The sequence below is a fragment of the Mus musculus genome, chromosome 17 (assembly GCF_000001635.26).
Source record: "Mus musculus strain C57BL/6J chromosome 17, GRCm38.p6 C57BL/6J".
Classification (NCBI taxonomy): Eukaryota; Metazoa; Chordata; class Mammalia; order Rodentia; family Muridae; genus Mus; species Mus musculus.
In genome coordinates, this window is record NC_000083.6 from 16,217,103 (window position 1) to 16,239,612 (window position 22,510).

Consider the following 22,510-nt stretch of genomic DNA (forward strand, 5'->3'; position numbering starts at 1 on the left):
TGAGTCTAGGGGTCAGAGCACTCCCTGGAGGCAAGCTCTCCTCTCAAGTTACTATTTCTTCAGAGACTTGTGATATTATTTTTCAGTAACATCTGGCCTAACATGATTATAACAGAAATTGTGCTTATAAAAGGGGTTTTAGACCATCACTTTAGAGCATAGGCAAGCCAGATAAAATGTATTTTTTTCAGAGTACTAAGGATTGTTTCCTTTTCTCAGAAACCTAAACCTTTGCACCTTTCATTTTGTATATCTATTAAGCAATAATCAGTTAATTCTTGAGTGGTGGCAGAAATCTATTGAACAAGTTTTTTTCTGGCCCTATCATAGTTTATACGGCCTCATCTTTACTATGCAAGAAAATGAAGAACTATGAGAACAATGTGAACACACAGATAACCCAAACACAGTGAACAGAAACATCACATTTCAGTTTTAACTTAATTCTGTAACAGTTTTACATCTCAATATTGTCACTCTATTATGCACTTCTTCTTCTTCTTCCCCTTCTCCTCCTCCTCCTTTTCCTCTTTTTCCTTTTGCTTGTATTAAACAGAAAGGTTTAATAATTCACAGTCACATCTTTCCACAATTTTGCAAACAAAACATAGTTTTTATCCTCTAAACTTAGATTTTTTTGTAAGCTTTAAAGATTTTAAAAAGTCTTATGATGTTCAAATTCAGAATTCAGAGAAAATAGTCATGACAATAGTCTCCCATAATATTGATATCCTCTATGTCAGAGGGATATTTTCTTTGACTCCTTTCTTTAAGCCTATAATGTTATGCCCTTGCCATCTGATATTCATTAGGTTCCTATCAGAATTTCATAGTAGACAGCTTTGGACAAATGTTCTTAATATTTTATAATATTATGCATGTTTGTTACTACCCTAAAAACTCCAGTGTGCTGCCCATTCTTTCCCTTTCTCCTCTGCATAACTTGAAATGTCCTTTGTGTTTGAATGCTGTCTTACCGGATTTTCCCTTTACTCAGGGATTGATTAGATGCAGTCACTTTAGTAACATAGTATAAGGTAAAATTTAGGGTTTGCTTCCTTAAATTCTGTTCCAATAAATAGATTTAAGTTTGTTAAAATAAAGTGAAAGTGGAGGAACAGAAGGGGAGGGAGAGAAGGAGTGAGGGAGAAAAGGCGGGAGAGGGAATGAGGGGTGAGAGAAAGAGAGAGAAAGAGAGAGAGAGGGAGGGAGGGAGAGAGGGAGGGAGAGAGAGAGAGGGAGGGAGAGAGAGGGAGAGAGAGAGAGGGAGGGAGAGAGAGAGAGAGAGGGAGGGAGAGAGAGAGAGGGAGAGAAAGGGAGAGAGAGGGAGAGAGAGGGAGAGACAGGGAGAGAGAGACCTGGATCATGTCCCTTTCATCTGCAACTAAGACTTATGTATAAAAATATTTTGTAAAATAATTGTCCACAGATACACACAAAAATATATTTTAAGGAAGAAGTGTACTTTAAGCACTACTCTAATCCAAAGTGTGCATATACATATGCAAACATAAAGCACATAGGGCTTTTGTGGGCACTGGCCAGGGTATTACAACTTAGGAATGTATGCTCACCAGAGCTAAGGCTGAGCTGGACCACCCACTAAACAGGGGCCACCCAAGGGAAAATTGGAGACCTGGGCAGGCAGTGCTGCCAGATTTGCTTCACAAAAACAGCTGCAGACATGGAATAGAACTGGGATGGCCATCCCAGCACCTGCTGCCTGGCCCAGACAGCTGGGGATAAGGCTGTGTGGGCCCAGCTGCTTTTAGGAAGGGCACTAACAAAGACTACCGCCGTTTTGGCATATGTCAACTCTTGCTATATTTGGTTGAGGAAGTTTGGCAGGGAGTTATGTGGTGTACCAACTAAAATTTAGGCTGATTAGTCATAAACCAGAATCATAAAATCATAGGATTGGAGGAACCTCCCGTAAAGTGGGTTTCAAACTTTGGTATGAATTAGAATAACATTGGGAATTCCAAACAAGGGTGGTTTCCAGACCTAACACCTTACAGAATCTAACGCAGTGGGTCTTGAGTGAAATTATTTAGAATTTACATTTTAGTCAGTACATGAAGTAAATTTCATCTAGATGAACTATGGAGTTTAAAGTTCTAAGGAACCTCACAGTTTGAGATATTTGTTTAAAATGTATATCATGTTGAGTTCTTATTTCAAAAGTAAGGTTGTATATAAATCTACCAGAAGTTATGAATTTCCCCTCTGCTAAACACAAATATGTAAGAATCATCCAAGTGATTATTGTCTTAAAGGTTCAGTATAGGCCACCAGCCATACATTTCCTTTAATGCCTCTACCTGCCAAAGTTACCACAACCTTTACAAACAGCACTACCAGGTGAAGATCAAGTTTCAAACAGCAAAGCCTAAAGGGCAGATTTCATATTCAAACCACAGTTAGGCAGGCTTCTATGAGGAAATACAAGATTAGCAGGAGGAAGTCAAAGTTCTGCGACAATATGGTTGCCCAGGATAAAACCAAGTAGGACCAGGGGCCCTATGAAGTCAGGGAAAGACTGTATGCAATGAATGATTGACACTACAGATTTATCAGAAGGGCTGGATGATATGATAAAAGGTTTGTGTTGGGGCAAAATAAACTTGATAGACAGGTGACAGGAATTTACAAACTGCAGTTGTATGAGCCAGTGGAAGGATACTTTTGTGCAAGGCCCTGGTGCTGTTGTATTTTGATGTTAATTCCATTCTCCTAGGAGGGGTTGTCTGGAATGAGGAATGAGTCACATACACAAGTGACTCCTTGTGACCCATCCCCTAATGAATACAGTAATTAATCCCTGGGAGAGTAGGTGGGACTTCTGGGCTGGAGAGAGGAAGAGAGGAAACAGAAAAGAGTTAGGGGCTTTTTTTTTTTTTTTTTTTTTTTGGTCGGGTTAGCGAGAGGCAAGATGTAGCTACTAGTGTCTCCCGGTTTATATGGCCAATATGCCAAGATTCTCCAACAGAGGATTTAGATTTAATATGGTTTAGAAGATTAGGATTATGGTTGTTGTGCCCAGAGATTGAGTTTCCATTGTTTCTGAAAGTTTGTGTTGCATTTTCCTTCATGCCACGGTTTGACTGGGTTTAAGAGAGAAAGGTTCGGCAGCAAAGCGTAGGTTTGCCAGATGTGCACCAAAAAGGCCGTGGGGATTTTGAAGCATGGGGCTAGCTCATAACGATTCATCAGTGGGAATTTAGCGAGCTGGGTGGAAAGATTTGAAACTCCGGGGCCAGAGAGTCTGCTGAGATGAGAACACCTGGCTAGAGCCATGTGGCCCCCCCGCCCCCCACCCCCGTGCCCAAAGTAGCGCAGGAATTTGCTGTTCATTTTAATATTTCTCACAACACACTCTGAACAAGAAAAAATATTTTTATTGAGGGGAGGAGAGGGTGATAGAGGTAGATAGATAGGACATTGATAGATAATAGATAGATGATAGATAGCCAGATCCAGCATGGAAATCCATGAAGGAATATTGGGGAATAAAACACCACAATGAGTAAAGAGAGGAAATGGAAGCCGTTTACCAAAGACAAACCATATAAAGCCGAGCAGTACTGTTTTTTATAACAGATCCATAGTCCTCAGGAGACTCAGAGCCAGCTTCAGATCCAGTGACTATTCTGGTGTATGAATCAGCGGTAGAGAGAAACACCATTTTATCATTCTATATGATCCAAAGACAGCAGCTAGGCATCACATGAAAGAGAATCGAATCTATTGTCAAAATCTGAATTCTTCAGGGATCTGATCTGAGTGAAGGGGAGAAAGCGCCGACTCATCCTGCTTAATCTCCTAGGTAAGGGAAGGGCCGGAAGGGAGAGGCAGTTCTGTGGCACAGGAGAGTCAGACACATACAAAGGAAAAAAATGTGACCAGGTTGGAAAGTGTACAGGGAAGGATTATATGATCAACCGAGAATTACTCTGGTGCGTGGTAGATTGAATCATGAGACCAGCCAGGAATCAAATTCAGCAGCCACTTATCTGTCTCACTGCCACAGGGCCCTTGGATCCTAAAGTTCTAAGGCTAGAGATGATACCTATCGATATATCCATTTATCAGGGTTAGAAATAGTCCAGAAGCCTTAAAAATATGAAAACAAGCCATCTACAAATACAGATCTTAATGATATGGATGCTTCCTATATTCCCATCACTCTTGGGAAACATCACCTAGATAAAATAAAAGTATTAAAAAAAAGATAAGATCTGAAAAGTCTCAGGGGGATGGGAGAGCGAGCTCAGTGTACAGGATGCAGAATTAAGTGTGACCAGCAGAGGCCCCTGACACTCAGCAGCAGAGAAGGGAAACTACCAAAGATAGCTCTGGGGGATTTTGGACAGCCATTCAATCCAATCTAAGCAATGGACCAAGCCATTGAAAAAGGATCCCACTAAGACTTCCTCCCATGCATAGACTGGTGGTCTCCATGTTAGACAGCCGACAGAGCAGCTACTCCAACACTTCCCATCCTTACTTTTGTGATTCATGGTTTTTATATTTAGCAGAATTTTTACTTTTTATATATAAATTTTTATGTTGTTCTTGCCCCTGTCGTAATCATCAAATTCTATATGTGATTTTTTTTTTCACTTTTAGGCAATGTATTTTCTTTTTAACATTTTAATTCATTTTCCTTATGTGTTTCTTACCACTTATATATTTAGTGTGTTTTGGATTAAGTGTTATTTCCCCAATGTTCTTTATTACATTTATCCACTTTTGTTTTTCACATAAGTTACTATGGTCTTTTTTTTTCTAGTTTCATTCTTTTCTCCTTCCTGCCATTATATTTTTTCTCCACTCTTCTTTATTCCCTTTTAATTTATTTAACTTTGCCTTTTTTCTGTTCCTACTAGTTCTACTTCCCTCCTGCATATCATTCACTTACATTCTCCACATTTACCTTAAATAGTTTAAAAGTTCATTTTTGAGTTTTGACATTTTCAGAGGCCATTGGTAATGTCTTAGTTTTATCATTCATTTTAAGTATATTTCTGTATCATGCATGGTTTGACACCACTGCAGCAACAGTAGCCCTTTTACTGTTACAAAATGATTCTGGGGATAAAGTATTTTTTATTAGATATTTTCTTTATTTATATTTAAAATGCTATCCCAATAGTCCCCTATACCCTCCCTCTGCCCTGTTCCCCTACCCATTCACTCCCATTTCTTGGCCCTGCCATTCCCCTGTACTGGGCATATAAAGCTTGCAAGACCAAGGGGCCTCTCTTCCCAATGATGGCCAACTAGGCCATCTTCTGCTTCATATGAAGCTGGAGACACAAGTTCTGGGGGTACTGGTTTGTTCATATTGTTGTTCCACCTATAGGGTTACAGATCCCTTCAGCTCCTTGGGTGCTTTCTCTAGCTCCTCCATTGGGAGCCCCGTGTTCCATCCAATAGATGATTGTGAGCATCCACTTCTGTAATTTGCCAGGCACTGGTATAGCTCCTCATAGGAGACAGCTATATCAGGGTTCTTTCAGCAAAATCTTTCTGGCATATGCAATAGTGTCTGGGTTTGGTGGCTGATTATGGGATGGATCCCAGGGTGGGGTAGTCTCTAGATAGTCCAGCCTTTTATTTTAGCTCCAAATTTTGTCTCTGTAATTCCTTCCAAGGGTATTTTGTTCCCTATTCTAAGGAGGAATGAAGTATCAACACTTTGGACTTCCTTCTTCTTGATTTTCTTGTGTTTTGCAAATGGTATCTTGGGTATTCTAAGTTTCTGGACTAATATCCACTTATCAGTGAATGCATATGAAATGACTTCTTTTGTGATTGGGTTACCTCACTAAGGATAATATCCTCCAGATACATCCATTTGCCCAAGAATTTCATAAATTCATTGTTTTTAATAGCTGAGTAGTACTCCATTGTGTAAATGTACCATATTTTCTGTATCCATTCCTCTGTTGAGGGGCATCTGGGTTCTTTCTACCTTCTGGCTATTATAAATAAGGTTTCTATGAACATAGTGGAGCATGTGTCCTTATTACCAGTTGGAACATCTTCTGGGTATATGCCTTGTAGAGGTATTGTTGGATCTTCTGGTAGTACTATGTCCAATTTTCTGAGGAACTGCCAGACTGATCTCCAGAGTGGTTGTACCAGCTTGCATTCCCACCAGCAATGGAGGAGTGTTCCTCTTTCTCCACATCCTCACCAGCATCTGCTGTCACCTGAACTTTTGATCTTAGCCATTCTGACTGGTGTAGGTGGAATTTCAGGGTTGTTTTGATTTGCATTTTCCTAATGATTAAGGATGTTGAACATTTTTTCAGGTGCTTCTCAGCCCTTCAGTATTTCTCACTTGAGAATTCTTTGTTTAGCCCTGAACCCCATTTTTAATGGGGTTATTTGAATTTCTGGAGTCCAGCTTCTTGAGCTCTTTGTATATACTGGATATAAGTCCCCTATCAGATTTAGAATTAGTAAAAATCCTTTCCCAATCTGTTGTTTGCCTTTTTGTCTTATTGACAATGTATTCTGCCTTACAGAAGCTTTGAAATTTTATGAGGTCCCATTTGTCAAATTTTGATCTTACAGCACAAGCCATTACTGTTCTGTTAAGGAATTTTTCCCCAGTGCCCATATCTTTGAGGCTTTTCCCCACTTTTTCCTCTATAAATTTCAGTGCCTCTGGTTTTATGTTGAATTCTTTGATCCACTTAGACTTGAGCTTTGTACAAGGAGATAAGAATGGATCAATTCACATTCTTCTACATAATAACTGCCAGTTGTGCCAGCACCATTTGTTGAATATGCTCTCTTTTTTCCACTGGATGGTTTTAGATCCCTTGACAAAGATCAAGTAACCATAGCTGTGTGGATTCATTTCTGGGTCTTTAATTCTATTCCATTGATACACCTGTCTATTGCTGTACCAGTACCATGCAGTTTTTATCACAATTGCTCTGTAGTACAGCTTGAGATCAGGCGTGGTGATTCCACCAGAGATTCTTTTATCATTGAGAAGAGTTTTTGCTATCCTAGATTTTTAATTATTCCAGATAAATTTGAAAATTGCCCTTTCTAACTCAGTGAAGAATTGAGTTGGAATTTTGATGGGGATTGCATTGAATCTGTAGATTGCTTTTTCAAGATAGCCATTTTGACTATATTAATCCTGCCATTCCATGAGCATGGGAGATCTTTCCATCTTCTGAGATCTTCTTCAATTTCTTTCTTCAGAAACTTGAAGTTCTTATCATACAGATCTTTTACTTCCTTAGTTAGAGTCACACCAAGGTATTTTATATTATTTGTGACTATTGTGAAGGGTGTTGCTTCCCTAATTTCTTTCTCAGCCCGTTTATTCTTTGTATAGAGAAAGGCCATTCACTTGTTTGAGTTAATTTTATATCCAGCTATTGCACTGAAGCTGTTTATCAGGTTTAGGAGTTCTCTGGTGGAATTTTTGGGGTCTCTTTTATATATACTATCATATCATCTGCAAATAGTAATACTTTGACTTCTTCCTTTCCAATTTGTATCCCCTTGATCACCTTTTGTTGTCGAATTGCTCTGGCTAGGACTTCAAGTACAATGTTGAATAGGTAGAGAGAAAGTGGGCAGCCTTGTCTAGTCCCTGATTTTAGTGGGATTGCATCCAGCTTCTCACCATTTACTTTGATGTTGGCTACTGGTTTGCTGTAGATTGCTTTTATCATGGTTAGGTATGGGCCTGAATTCCTGATCTTTCCAGGACTTTTATCATGAATGGGTGTTGGATCTTGTCAAATGCTTTCTCCGCATCTAACGAGATGATCATGTGGTTTTTGTCTTTGAGTTTGTTTATATAATGGATTATGTTGATGGATTTCCGTATATTAAACCATCCCTGCATCCCTGGAATGAAATCTACTTGGTCAGGATGGATGATTGTTTTGATGTGTTTTTGGATTCGGTTAGCGAGAATTTTATTGAGGATTTTTGCATTGATATTCATAAGGGAAATTGGTCTGAAGTTCTCTTTCTTTATTGGATCTTTCTGTAGTTTAGGTATCAGAGTAATTGTGGCTTCATAGAATGAATTGGGTAGAGTACCTTCCGTTTCTATATTGTGGAATAGTTTGAGGATAGTTGGAATTAGATCTTCTTTGAAGGTCTGATAGAACTCTGCACTAAACCCATCTGGTCCTGGGCTTTTTTTTTGTTTGTTTGTTTTGTTTTTGGTTGGGAGAATATTGGTGAGTGCTTCTATTTCTTTAGGGGAAATGGGACTGTTTATATTGTTAATCTGATCTTGATTTAACTTTGCTACCTAGTCTGTGTAGGAAGTTGTCCACTTCATCCAGGTTTTCCAGTTTTGTTGAGTGTAGACTTTTGTAGTAGGATCTGATGATATTTTGGATTTCCTCAGGTTCTGTTGTTATGTCTCCTTTTTCATTTCTGATTTTGTTAATTAGAATACTGTCCCTGTGCCCTCTATTTAGTCTGGTATATATCTTATTGATTTTCTCAAAGAACCAGCTCCTGGTTTTGTTGATTCTTTGAATAGTTCTTTTTGTTTCCACTTGGTTGATTTCAGCCCTGAGTTTGATTATTTCCTGCCATCTACTCCTTTTGCATGAATTTGCTTCCTTTAGTTCTAGAGCTTCTCTGTGCATTGTCAGACTGCTAGTGTATGCTCTCTCTAGTTTCTTTTTTGGAGGCACTCAGGGCTATAAGTTTTCCTCTTAGGACTGCCTTCATTTTTGTCCCATTATTTTTGATATGTTGTGACTTCATTTTCATTAAACTCTAAAAAGTCTTTAATTTCTTTCTTTCTTTCTTTCTTTCTTTCTTTCTTTCTTTCTTTCTTTCTTTCTTTCTTTCTTTCTTTCGTTCTTTCTTTCTTTCTTCCTTGACCAAGGTATCATTGAGTAGAGTGTTGTTCAGTTTCCACGTGCATGTTGGCTTTCTATTATTTATGCTGTTATTGAAAATCAGCCTTAGTCCGTGGTGATCTGATAGGATGCGTGGGATAATTCAATATTTTTGTATCTTGTTGATGCCTGTTTTGTGACCGTTTATATGGTCAGTTTTGGAGGAGGTGCCATGTGGTGCTGAGAAGAAGATATGTCCTTTTGTTTTAGGATAAAGTGTTCTATAGGTATCTATTAAATCCATTTATTTCATAACTTCTGTTAGTGTCCATGTGTCTTTGTTTAGTTTCTGTTTCCAGGATCTGTCCATTGATGAGAGTAGGGTGTTGAAGTCTCCCACTATTATTGTATAAGGTGCAATGTGTACTTTGAGTGTTACTGAAGTTTCTTTAATGAATGTGGCTGCCCTTGCATTTGGAGCATAGATATTCAGAATTGAGAGTTCCTCTTGGAGGATTTTACCTTTGATGAGTATGAAGTGCCCCTCCTTGTCTTTTGATAACTTTGGGTTGGAAGTCAATTTTATTTGATATTAAAATGGTTTCTTCAGACCATTTGCTTGGAAAATTGTTTTCCAGCCTTTCACTCTGAGGTAGTGTTTGTCTTTTCCCCTGAGATGGGTTTCCTGTAAGCAGCAAAATGTTGGGTGCTGTTTGTATAGCCACTCTATTAGTCTATGTCTTTTTATTTGGGAGTTGAGTCCATTGTTGTTAAGAGAAATTAAAGAAAAGTAATTTTTGCTTCCTGTTATTTTTGTTGTTAAAGTTGGGATTCTGTTCTTGCGGCTGCTTTCTTTTAGGTTTGTTGAAGGATTACTTTCTGGCTTTTTCTCGGGTGTAGTTTCCATCCTTGTTTTGGTGTTTTCCCTTTATTATCTTTTGAAGGGCTGAATTTGTGGAAAGATATTGTGTGAATTTGGTTTTGTCATGGAATACTTTGGTTTCTCCATCTATGGTAATTGAGTGATTTCCTGGGTATAGTAGCCTGGGTTGGCATTTGTGTTCTCTTAGTGTCTGTATTATATCTGTCTAGGATCTTCTGGCTTTCACAGTCTGGTGAGAAGTCTGGAGTAATTCTAATAGGCCTGCCTTTATATGTTACTTGACCTTTTCCCTTACTGCTTTTAATATTCTATCTTTATTTAGTGCATTTGTTGTTCTGATTATTATGTGTCGGGAGGATTTTCTTTTCTGGTCCAGTCTATTTGGAGTTCTGTAGGCCTCTTGTATGTTCATGGGCATCTCTTTCTTTAGGTATGGGAAGTTTTCTTCTATAATTTTGTTGAAGATATTTGCTGTCCTTTTAAGTTGAAAATCTTCATTCTCATTTACTCCTATTATCAGTAGATTTGGTCTTCTCATTGTGTCCTGGATTTTCTGGATGTTTTGAATTAGGATCTTTTTGCATTTTGCATTTTCTTTGATTGTCCCCATATTCTTTATGGAATCTTCTGCACCTGAGATTCTCTCTTCCATCTCTTATATTCTATTGATAATCTCACATCTATGGTTCCTGATTTCTTTCCTAGGTTTTCTATCTCCAGAGTTGTCTTACTTTGTTTTGTTTGTTTGTTTGTTTGTTTTTGAGACAGGATTTTTCTGTATACCCCTGGCTGTCTTGGAATTCACTTTGTAGACCAGGCTTGCCTAAAACTCAGAAATCTGCCTGCCTTTGCCTTCCAAAAGCTGGGATTAAAGGCATGTGCCACCACTGCCCGGCTCACCTTGGGTTTTCTTTATTGTTTCTACTTCCCTTTTTAGGTCTTTGATGGTTTTGTTCAATTCCATCACCTGTTTGATAGTGTTTTCCTGTAATTCTTTAAGGGATTTTTGTGGATCCTCTTTAAGGACTTCTATCTGTTTAGCAGTGTTTTCCTATAATTCTTTAAGTACTTCTACCTCTTTAGCAGTGTTCTCCTGTGTTTCTTTAAGTGAGTTATTAACTCCCTTCTTAAAGTCCTTTACCAGCCTAATGAGATATGATTTTCAATCTGAATCTTGCTTTTCAGGTGTCTTGTTGTGTCCAAGACTGGTTGAGGTGGGAGTGCTGGGTTTTGATGATGGTGAGCGGTCTTGGTTTCTGTTGGTAAGATTCTTATGTTTGCCTTTCGCCATCTGGTAATCTCTGGTGTTAGTTGTTATAGTTGTCTTTGGTTGGAGCCTGTTCCTCCTTTGATTTTGTTAACCTCTGTCAGCAGTCCTGGGAGCTCAGTTCTCTCCTGGGTCTCAGTGGTCAGAGTACTCTCTCCAGGCAAGCTCTCCTCCTGCAGGGAAGGTGCACTGAGGTCTGGACCTCTTTCAGACCTGCCTCCTGGCTGAAGATGAAGGCCTGTCCCAGAAGATGTGTTGCCTCTGCAGACTGCATGCTCACCTGCACAGACTGGTCTCTGAGGGACCCAGGACACAAGATGGCTCCCTCATCTGCTCTGGAGGTCAGAGCCCTCTTAGAAGACCACCTCTCCTCTGGTGGGAAAGGTGCCCACATGTCTGGAGCTTGAAATGGGGTCTGTCCCTGAAGCTATGTAGCTTCTGCAATCCTCTTGCTTACCCTCAGCACTCCTCTAACTTATCTGCGGGATTAAGCTTGTGTCTCTAGCTGCATATGTAACAGAAGATGGCCTAGTTGGCCATTAGTGGAAAGAGAGGCCCATTGGTCTTGCAAACTTTACATGCCTCAGTACAGGGGAATGTCAGTGCCAAGAAGTGGAAGTTGGTGAGTAGGGAAGTTGGGGAGGGGAGGGGAGGGCATGGGGGACTTTTGGGATAGTATTGGAAATGTAAATGAAGAAAATACCTAATTAAAAAAATATCTACCAAAAAAAAAAAAAAAAGAATAAGCTGATCAATGAAGAAGATCCATCCCTCAAATCCAAAATAACAGATGTGGAAATCACAACACTGAAATGTAAGAAGCTTGGAAAAATAGGCAGTAAGACTCCAAAAGACCAGGGGTCCTCCGCTACTGAGGGCTGATCTCGTTAGAGATATGGAAGTCAGTTAAATATGAGCACTTCAAACATTTCCTGGTGAAAATAATCAATGAACTCAGAGGATGTAAACAAAGGAGTTTGTCCCATGTCCTAGAAAGGAAAATCAGCCAGATGAAAGTCAAAATCATCAAAGTGGATGAGAAAAACAGCATAAGAGATGAAAAAAATCACCAACATAGATCAAAAAATGAACAAAAAATTGAGATTTTTTTTTTAAGAAATAGAGAAATATTAGAAAACTGAATAAATAAAAAAGTAGTGAAAATGTCACTAATAGACTAAGAGACAGGAGACAAATTTGACAAAGCACTATAGTCAAGTATCAATAAAGTTTTTAAAAATAAAAATGAGCACAATGTCCAAGAATTCTAATAAATAATTGTCTAGCAAACTTTTTTTAGAGCCCGTCATAAAATATAGCTCAATATAGGCATGAAGTAAAGGTATTTAATAAGAGAACATGTCCTGAGAGCATTATTTAGAAATGTTAAGTCTAAGTCAGAAGCATGGTAAAGAACTGAGAGCCTTATAGCCCAATGTCACTGGCAGCTTCTCACACCAAGTGTTGCTACTCCAGACATCTGTAAGTAGGATGGGAAAACTGTGCTTGTGTACAGGAGGTGGATATTCATTTAGAGTCGAGATTATGAACTTGAATCCCATGGCTACATCCTTCTCTTCTCCCCCTGCCCCTTTTTGTGGTGATGAGAAACAGCTATTTTAGTCCCTTTCAGTCTTAGAATAGTGAACAGAGTTACACTGATCACAGAGGTCAAGCTGAAGTTGGCACATGTCTTGTTTAGCTACCTATACTTCACTATTGCAACTGCCTCAAATTGTTCAAACAATAACAAGACTAACACTTGATAAATATTTTTAAATGGTACCCAGCTACATAATTTATATCTAACCCTAACCATTCTTTTAAAGATTAGTACTGCGGTTAGTTTCATTGTATTAGTATGAAATCAGAAATTATGGAGTTCAAATGTGTTTTCATAGCATCAGACAGCTAGAAATGATGGAGCTGGAATTCAGTCTCTGGTTTAAGTGCCAGGAAAATTAAATTGAGGCAAGAATGACATAATGGGTCAAGAGAAGCCACTAAAGAGTAAAATAGCAAACAAAAAGAGACTTATGGGCTGACTGTTCTGGACAACAAATGGTATATATATGTACATATATATGTATATCTATATATATATGTATAAATATATGTATATATATAATAGTATTTAACACTGCAATAAATTCATTTTCATAATGCCTCTTCATATTTTCTACAATAGAAATATAATAATCAATGAAAGATACTAGAAAAACACAGTTGAGTTGTGTACTTGAAAATAGTATGAAACATTGAACCTGCATAGGGACACTGTAGGATATCCACATGTGAAGAGTTTAAATGGATAGAAGACAACCCCCCCCCCCCCCGAGGATATCATACATACTGAACATGTGCTCTTTGTCTGAGCTACATCTCTACTCCTAATACCCTGGTTCTGAAATTGAGGATTTCATGTAAGCACAAGGCTTCTTACTGGTTTGTGGTTGTCTCATAGAAAGACAGTCACAGCCGGGGGACAAATTTGACTTATAATAGGTGTCACAAGAACTACAGCCTCTCCTTCAATATACAGCTGTGAATGTAGACATGTTTGTCAGGACTTAGCACTGGTCAAATGAGTAGCACGTGGTGGCAAAAAGAAGCACCAGTAAATACAAATAGGAGCTTAGAGGCTGACCATGGAGTCTGAACAGGGAAAACCTGAGAACCCTCTGCAATTTGAAAAAGAGTAGTGCCACCTGGATGCAGTGTGAGCTGTTCTGTGGCAGAGAACAGTGCTTCCTAACTTGCTCTGTAAGTGGAAACCATCTTTTGTCAGTTTCCCTCACCTCCCTCTAGCTAGATGGAAAGTTTGAACCCTTACACCAAACCACGGTATATGTACGAAATATAAGAAATGAACATTAATATGTCTAATCAATTAGGGAGGAATGTGTTTGATTAATGAAAGCTATTTCTGGTGAAATTTGATGCAGGCTTTTGAGCAGTGTAAATGTAAGCCATTTTCTTTTAGTAGTTAACTTCAGTTTATCCAAATTTTCTCTGTGACTTCATAAAGTTTTTAAGTGGTCTTTACATTCATGGTGAAATTTTATTCTGGCAACTAATAGTGTTTTTCTTGCACCGTTTTGAAACCTCTGAGCAAGGGTGTTCTGTTATAGAATGGGTTTGGGACTAAATGAATTTGATAGGAAAAGTATGTGTTCTACTCTAGGCCTTGCTTCACAGTTTAAATCACCTCTCTGGGCTGATGTCCCCTGAGAAAAAGTGACAGCTATTAGTAGGTAGCCTCTGGGGCATGCGTTGTATATATTACAAAACAGTCTCAACTATATTCATGAGTTGAAAGTTAATGATTTTCCCGAGTGAATATTCTGGTAAATATGTAACACTACCATAAAGAAAATTAAACCAATTAAAAAATATTGCATACTAAACTTGAGGACTAGATCCCTTGCATTAAGTGTTCCTGGTCCGTCATTGTACATCTCAAAGCAGAGATGTGGAAGTCAAAGAGATAGACGGGATTTAACTAGCAGTTATACAAACAGACGTCTTCACAGATTCACCCTAATGGAGATACCTGTTTAGAATATTGGATAACTAATGTTCAAGCCTGTAGGCAGCAACAACAGAAAAAAAATCATTACTCACACTTAATTGGAAGGAGTGCTACTAGTTGTATAAACACTCTGTGGTCAATAATTGCAGTCCCCACTGGAAAATAAATTGAAAATGTAGAGAGAGCATTAAGCAGGTGATTTTGCTAAGGCAACTCTTGTACTCAAGTGAATGGACACCAGCCTGGTTTGTTTGCTTGCTTATTGGTTTTGTCTGTCCTTTTTTTTTTTTTTTTTTTTTTTTTTAATACCATTGGTTCCCAAACACAGCTCTACATTTCCGTTACCTGGAGTTTCATTTATAATTAAAATATTAAATGAGCATACATCGTTTTAAGTTCCATTATGGCTTTTTCAAACAAAAGCTGTTTTTGTTAATTTCCTACCCCTTCTTTTTCCATCCCCCAGATAACTACTACTCCCTAATACTGTAGCATTCTACCCATTCACCAGATAAATCCTGATCTCTAATATGGTAGCAAAGTGTCCTACCCATCCCCTAATATGTTAGCTTTCTGCCCATCCCTGATAGCTTCCTTTCCAGTTTCAAACCACTACTGTACTACTGTCCCCCCTTCCAACAACTCCCTGTCTCTCTTCATGATCTCCTTTCTAGTTTGATATTCTCTGTCTGTCTTTCTGACTCTGTCTCTCTGTCTCTGTCTCTCTATCTCTTTCTCTCTCTCTCAAACACACACATGTGTGTGTTAGTGATATAGATATCACATATGTATATCACACATATATATCACATATATATCATATACACACACACATGTGCACAATAAGCTAGGATTCAACTATGAGAGAGAACATACTATTTTTATTTTTCTGAATTTGAGTTACCTCACATAATACAATATTTTCCAGATCCATTCCATTTCCTGCTAATTTCATTTTTCTTTAAAGCCAAATAAAATCGCATTATACTTATCCATTTCATTTTCATAATTTCATCATCTGATGATGGGCATCTAAACTGATTCCAGTTTTTTGATGATAGGCAAACCGATTGGGGTAAGATGGACTTTCAAAGTAGTTCTTAAAATTGGTCATTATCATTATTTATTGTTTATTAGGGTGTGTGTTTGTGCTTGAATACACTATAGGCAGAGGGTAACTTTGTAGAGTTGGTTCTTTCTACCTTTATACTAGTTCTTGGAGCAAATTCAGGTTGGCAGGTTTGTCTGGCAAATGTTTTGATGTACGGAACTAACTCACCAGATAAAAGTTGTTTTAAATTGCATTCCTCTAATTTCTAAAGATGAACACTTTAAAAATGTACTTGTTAGTAATTTTTGTTTCTTAAGAACTGTCTGTTCATTATTCCATTTGCCTATTGGAAGATGGTGTTTTAAATTAATTATTTTATTTATTTACATCCCAAATGTTGCCCCCTCCCCACCTACCCCAGAGTTCTTCACCCAATCCCCCTCCCCTTGTCTTGGAGAGGGCGCTTCCTCGTCCCTGTGCACCCCACCTTCACTGGGACATCAAGTTTCTACAGGATTAGATGTATCCTCTCCCACTGATGTCAGGCAAGGCAGTCCTCTACTACATATGTGCCAGGGGCCTTGGACAAGTCCCTATATGCTCTTTGGTTGGTGGCTTAGTCTCTGGGATCTCCCAAAGGTCTGGGTTAGTTGGCACTGGTGGTCTTCTTAAGGCGTTGCCATCCCCTTCAGCTCCTTTAATCCTTCTCTTAACTCTTTCATAGGGGTTCCTGACTTCAGTCCAATGGTTGGCTGTAAGTATCTGCTTTTGTCTCAGTCACCTCCTGGTAGACCCTCTCAGAGGACAGCCCTGATAGGCTCCTGTCTTCAAGCACAACATAGCATCAACAATAGTGCTAGCCCATGGGATAGATCTCAGTTGTGCTGGTCACTGAATAGCATTTCCTTCAGTCTCTACTTTTGTCCCTGCATTCTTAGGCAGAAAATATCATCCTGAGTGAGGTAACCCAGACCCAAAAGGACATACATGGTATATACTCAGTGATAAGTGGATATTAGTAAAAAGATATAGAATAGCGATATAAAACCCACAGATAGTTAGAAGTTTAACATGAAGGAAGGCCCAAATGAGATGCTTCAATCCCACTTAGAAGGGGAAACAAAATAATCACGGGAAGCAGAGGGAGGGAAGAACCTGGGTGGGAAAGGGGGGGGGGGGAGAGAAAAGGGGAGGAAGGATCAGGTACTGGGGGAGACAGGAGAGAATCCCAGAGAGACAGGAGAATGAATGGAAATATGCAGCTGCCAGGGAGGGGGTTGGGGTAACCTCTAGAAAGTCCCCAGAGACCTGAGATGTGAGAGGTGCCCAGCACTCAATGTGGATGACCTTAGCTGAAATGCCAAACAGTGGGGAGACAGAACCTGAACAGTCCACCTCCATAGATAGAAAGATAGAGAACCCTGAAGAGTACACAGCCAGCATCACTTTGTTCTTCAGAAAGACACCAAAGGACATACTGGGAAGAGACAGACTTTTCAACAAATGATGCTAGGAAAACTGGAATATTTGTATCTAGAGGAGCAGAATTAGACCTCTATATCTCTTCACTATGAAAATAAACTCAAAATGGATAGAGACCTTACTGATGTTATAGATTTGAATCGTTGAAACCACTAGAAGAAAACAAATAAAATACCTTTTGATATAGATTTAGGAAATGATTCTGAATATAGTATCAGTGGCCTAAGAAGTACTAGCAAAAGCCCACAAATGAGTTCTCAAGAAATCACAAATCTTCTCCACAGCAAAGGAAACAATCAGCAGAGACCAACAACAGAATGGCAGAAAATCCTTGCCAACTATACATGTGCTGGGGTTATGGCTAGAATGTATAGGGGCCATAGAAGTTGATTACTAAAACTTAATTCAAAACTATAAAGGTCTTTTTTTTTTCAAAAGAAGATCTAAAATCAAAGTCAGCATATAAGAGAGATGTCTTCACATTCATATTTATAGTAACACTACTCATAATGGATAAATAGAGAATTACTCTAGATGTTCATCAATAGAGGTAGGTTAAAAAATACAGGGAGGCTGGGTATGGTAGCGCACACCTTTAATCCCAGCACTTGGGAGGCAGAGGCAGGTGGATTTCTGAGTTCAAGGCCAGCCTGGTCTACAAAGTGAGTTCCAGGACAGTCAGGGCAACAGAGAAACCCTGTCTTGAAAAACCAAACCAACCAACCAACCAACCAAACAAACAACAAAAAACAAAAACAAGGAAAGGACATACACACACCAATACAATGGACTTTTTACAGCACTAAGAACAAATTATGTAACTTGTATGAAAGGAGGGTACCATTGGAGACTATATGATAGAGGAAATAAGCCGAATTCGAAAAGACAAGCGTTGCCTATTTTCCCTGGTTCATGGAGTCTAGACTAAAGGAAAAACCAAGGACATGGAGACGTAGTGGGGCTGTTTGGTCATAGCAATCTCAGGATGAAGAGGTACACGGCAAAGTGATAGAAAGTGATGGAATTCCACGATAAAAATGTATTACTTTATTAAATTAATTTTTAAAAAGTAGAACAAAGGCAGGAAACATGGCATCCATTTGCTTTGAGAAGCATTTCAGTGATGATGTCTAATGAGATCAGACATTTGACATATTGACATATACACCACTGAGGAAAAATATTACATTTCTTTCATAGAAGTTAGTAAAAACAACCCTAAATTACCAACTATGTTTTCTCTGATAGACTTACTACATTCTTAGCTGAAACAATGTGACACTCCTGCCCCCCAAAATATCATGCTGCTTATAGTCCTTTGACTTTTCTCTTCCAGGAGAGAGCTGAAGCTGAATTGTATACATCCCGTGCTTAACTTCTCCCTGGCTCCTCCAATGTGAGGTGCTCCCTCAGGTAAGTGAGAACAGAAGGGAGCGCTCCTCCCTTCCTTATATCTCTCTGTTTGGAATTTCATACATATAGAACAATTACTCAGAGTGGAGAATTGTGTCCCTATGTAGACATGAGAATGCTAGGTATTGAGATCTTTCATAGCGGATAGGCAGAATTTTATAAAATTCTAGAATTATTACTATTCTCAAACATATTGTTAATTTCTAAACTATGCGACCTTTAAGAAACGCTGACACCATTGCATACACTAGCAAGATTTTGCTGAAAGGACCCAGATATAGCTGTCTCTTGTGAGACTATACAAGGGCCTAGCAAACCCAGAAGTGGATGCTCACAGTCAGCTATTGGATGGATCACAGGGCTCCCAATGGAGGAGCTAGAGAAAGTACCCAAGGAGCTAAAGGGATCTGCAACCCTATAGGTGGAACAACATTATGAACTAACCAGTACCCCGGAGTTCTTGTCTCTAGCTGCATGTGTATCAAAAGATGGCCTAGTCGGCCATCACTGGAAAGAGAGGCCCATTGGACTTGCAAACTTTATATGTCCCAGTACAGGGGAACGCCAGGGCCAAAAAGGGGGAGTGGGTGGGTAGGGGAGTGGGGGGAGGGTATGGGGGACTTTTGGGATAGCATTGGAAATGTAAATGAGGAAAATACATAATAAATTTTTTTTTTTTAAAAAAGAAGAGCTCATGTCTCTAGCTGCATATGTAGCAGAAGATGGTCTAGTCAGTCATCACAGGGAAGAGAGGCCCCTTGGTATTGCAAACTTTATATGCCCCAGTACAGGGGGATGCCAGGGCCAAAAAGCGGGAGTGGGTGAGTAGGGGAGCAGGGCTGGGGGAGGGTATAGGGAACTTTCAAGATAGCATTTGAAATGTATATAAAGAAAATATAAAAAAAACAAACAAAGAAAAACAGCTTTTAAATAAGTTATCTTCCTTGTTTTATATGTTACTCTCTTGAGATATCTTTTACTTTGTATCCATTTTATAGATGTGAAGATGGTACTGAGAAAGCTTAGGAGAACAATTCCAGATTTTAAAGCAGTTGTGAAGTGAGACCTCATTCCAGTTTTAAATTTGTATTCTTATATTCCTTTACCATCTGATATGCCACCAGCATACCACTAGAATAGTCAGTAGGAATTAAGGTTAAACTATGTAATATTAAACAATGATTAATCAATCAGATTCTTCATAGAATTTAAAACTGTAATAGTTAAAATAAATGCAAAAGTATAAATACTAAAAAATAAATAAATAAACATGTTTCCCTCTCTGTCTATGGCCTTTTGTGAAGCAAGTGTTAGAAAACAATTTAACATATGTTTTGAGGAGCAAATCTTCCTATGGTAGTACCACATTCCAAACATGTGCAAAAAGACAAGGGCAAACATGAACTGCAATAAATTATGGCTAAAATGAGTTCAGTTATTAACTTTGTCCCTGTTTCCTGGTGACTGGCAGTCAGAAACTCTCAGAAGTGTTCAAACCTTAGGAGTGATTGGCATCCTTAAGTTCAAAGACTTCCTGGAACGTTTTGGACTTACAATCACAGGCAGAAGTCCTGTGGAAACAGGCTTTCCTGGGTAATTCCCAACACATTTGTATACACAGCATGTTAGAACTCTCTCTCAGTGCTGCTTATCACTGATGCTCTGGTCATAACTAGATTTGGAAGAATAAACTGCCTGTGAGTCTAGCCTGGAGCATATACACGTAACTTCTCTAACCCAGTGCATCTAGCCCTGGTCACTCAGATAGCACTTAGAGTCCCTCAATTCTGACAAAGGTGTCAGGTACTGCCTAGTGTGATCTTTTCACAGGTGAATTAAGAGATTTTTTTTTCTTAACTTGAAAATCTTTGCTATCTTTCTTAAAAAAAATAGAAAAAAATCTTTTTAAAAAATCCAGTTTCTTCGGGACAGAATTCTACCATTGATATTAAGCCATGTATATGAAAGATCCCCATATTCACATTATCTGCTCAAGTAGTTTCACCTCCAGAATGTAAAACCTCAGCTCAGAAGTAGGAAGTCATAATCTTTCTTGATTGGTCTTACAAAGTGGAATAGGAAGAGGCAGCATTACTCCCATGGCCATTATTCCTCCCAGTTTTAGAAAAGAAGGTGGTATACTAAATACCAGGCAAGAATGAGCATGTCTGAAATATGATGCACATAAGAACCATTGGGCTCCACTTACTAAAACTGAACCAGCAGATTTTTCTGTAAGCAACATTGTGACTAAATTGATGACTTAATGACTTCTGTCAAAACATTTACAGACTTGGTCAACCCATTTTTAGAAGCCAATTGTCAATAACTTTATTACAAATAAAACACAGATCTATGACCAGTTAAGAGAAGGATTTAAAGAAGATATATCATAACACTGGCTCCTGCATTCAGCTACAAATATAGAATTCAAGAGGGAGAAGTCTCTGATATGTGAATCTCTGATATGTGATATGTGATATGTGATATGTGAGGTGAATATGTGAGTCTCTGATATGTGAGGTGAATATTTCTGGTGAATATCAGGGGAGCAACCGTTCAGGAAAAACTGCTAAAGAAGGGACTGACTGCTCTGAATGTCAGTCAGTCCTCACATCAAGGGTTTCCCCAGCATCATTAGCTAATTCTGTATGATGATAACACTGTTATTTTAGGGGCACCTTTCTGTTTAATACAAAAGAAAGCTGGTGTTTAAAGGATAGTGAGGATAGGTAAGTGTGGATGTAGGAGATTTAATTTTTTTTTTGCCATGAAAATGGTAGAAGCCCATAGGGAATCTCAAAGCAACTGAAGCCACTGCATCTTTCTTGATCATCTAAAACTTGAAGATGCCAATGCATGTTCAAAGATAGGAATACTCACTTCTGGTGTCTCCATAGGAGAAGTGTTCTCTATTTCTAAAATTTGGATCATTATAGTACTAGTTAACTTTTGGTCAAAGTTATTAAAATTTATTTTAAAACAAGTCAAGGTATTTCTTGGAACTACAAAATGTGCAATATTATTTTAGAGTTCCTATATTAAGATGCTTAGATTTAGTTTGCCAACTTGCCTGAAAGATCTCTTGTTCTCGTGTGTTTTATAATCCAGTCTAACACATGTGGGACTTAAGTTTGAAGCCAAAATATTTTTCTGTCCCTTGCTATTAGTTCATTTTCAATTCTGGACCTCTACCAGAAAGGAAACAATTTGTATGGTTTTTTTTGTTTGTTTGTTTTGTTTTAGAAATCCTAGTTTTGTAGGAGATAAAGGAGAATACTGATCACACCAGCCTATATTGACAGCCAAAGTTATAATAGGATACATTATACTAAAATCAAATGTACTTTTTTGAACAGCATGTTCATTACATTTTCATAAGATTTCACTGAAAGAAAAACAAGTCATTTTGATCTTTCAGGGAAGCAGTGTATTTCTGTTAGGGTGTGAACTGAGTTGTTACACCCATTGCCCAAATTATAGTAATTTTTTCCTGGTCAAAAAAAAAATTAAACACATATACACATTCACGTGTGTGTGTGTGTGGGGACACACACACACACAAACACACTTGCTCTCACACCTGCCCTTGTTCTAGTATTTTCATTCCTTCTTAGAAAAGATAACCTGCAGTACTTTTTTTTCTTTTCATTAGTGATCACAGTCACAAAATGTAAACTTGATGAAAACAGAGATTTTGTTTACTTTCTTTCTTGTTGATTAGCACATGAAAGGTCCGCAGTCTTCTATAGCAGCTCAACACACATGCGTTTTCCCAGGCATTGGCATACAGCCTCTCTTAATATTTGCATTTCTGTATCTGGATGAAGTAATTATAGAATTATTGGTTTATTAAATTAAGAAACTATCTACAATTGATACCCAGTGGCAAAGGGAAACTAAGTTTTCTCCTATGAAGTCTCACTGGGTATATCAACCACATTACAGAGCAGGGAGGAGTAGGGCAACTTAAATGAACTCAGTGGTTTTTTTGTCTACTTTTTTTCTTTGAAAAATGTTTGTCTTGTTGGCCTTT

At 38.5% G+C, this 22,510-nt stretch overlaps 1 long non-coding RNA gene across 1 annotated transcript in view; it reads left to right on the top strand.

Moving 5' to 3' along the window:
* Nucleotides 1–18,423: 18,423 nt before the first annotated feature.
* The window catches only part of Gm41534, a 256,531-nt gene continuing 252,444 nt past the window's right edge, over nucleotides 18,424–22,510 (top strand). The window contains exon 1 of the long non-coding RNA XR_876635.1: nucleotides 18,424–18,474. This is a non-coding gene — a long non-coding RNA (predicted gene, 41534). The remainder of the gene's footprint in view (nucleotides 18,475–22,510) is intronic.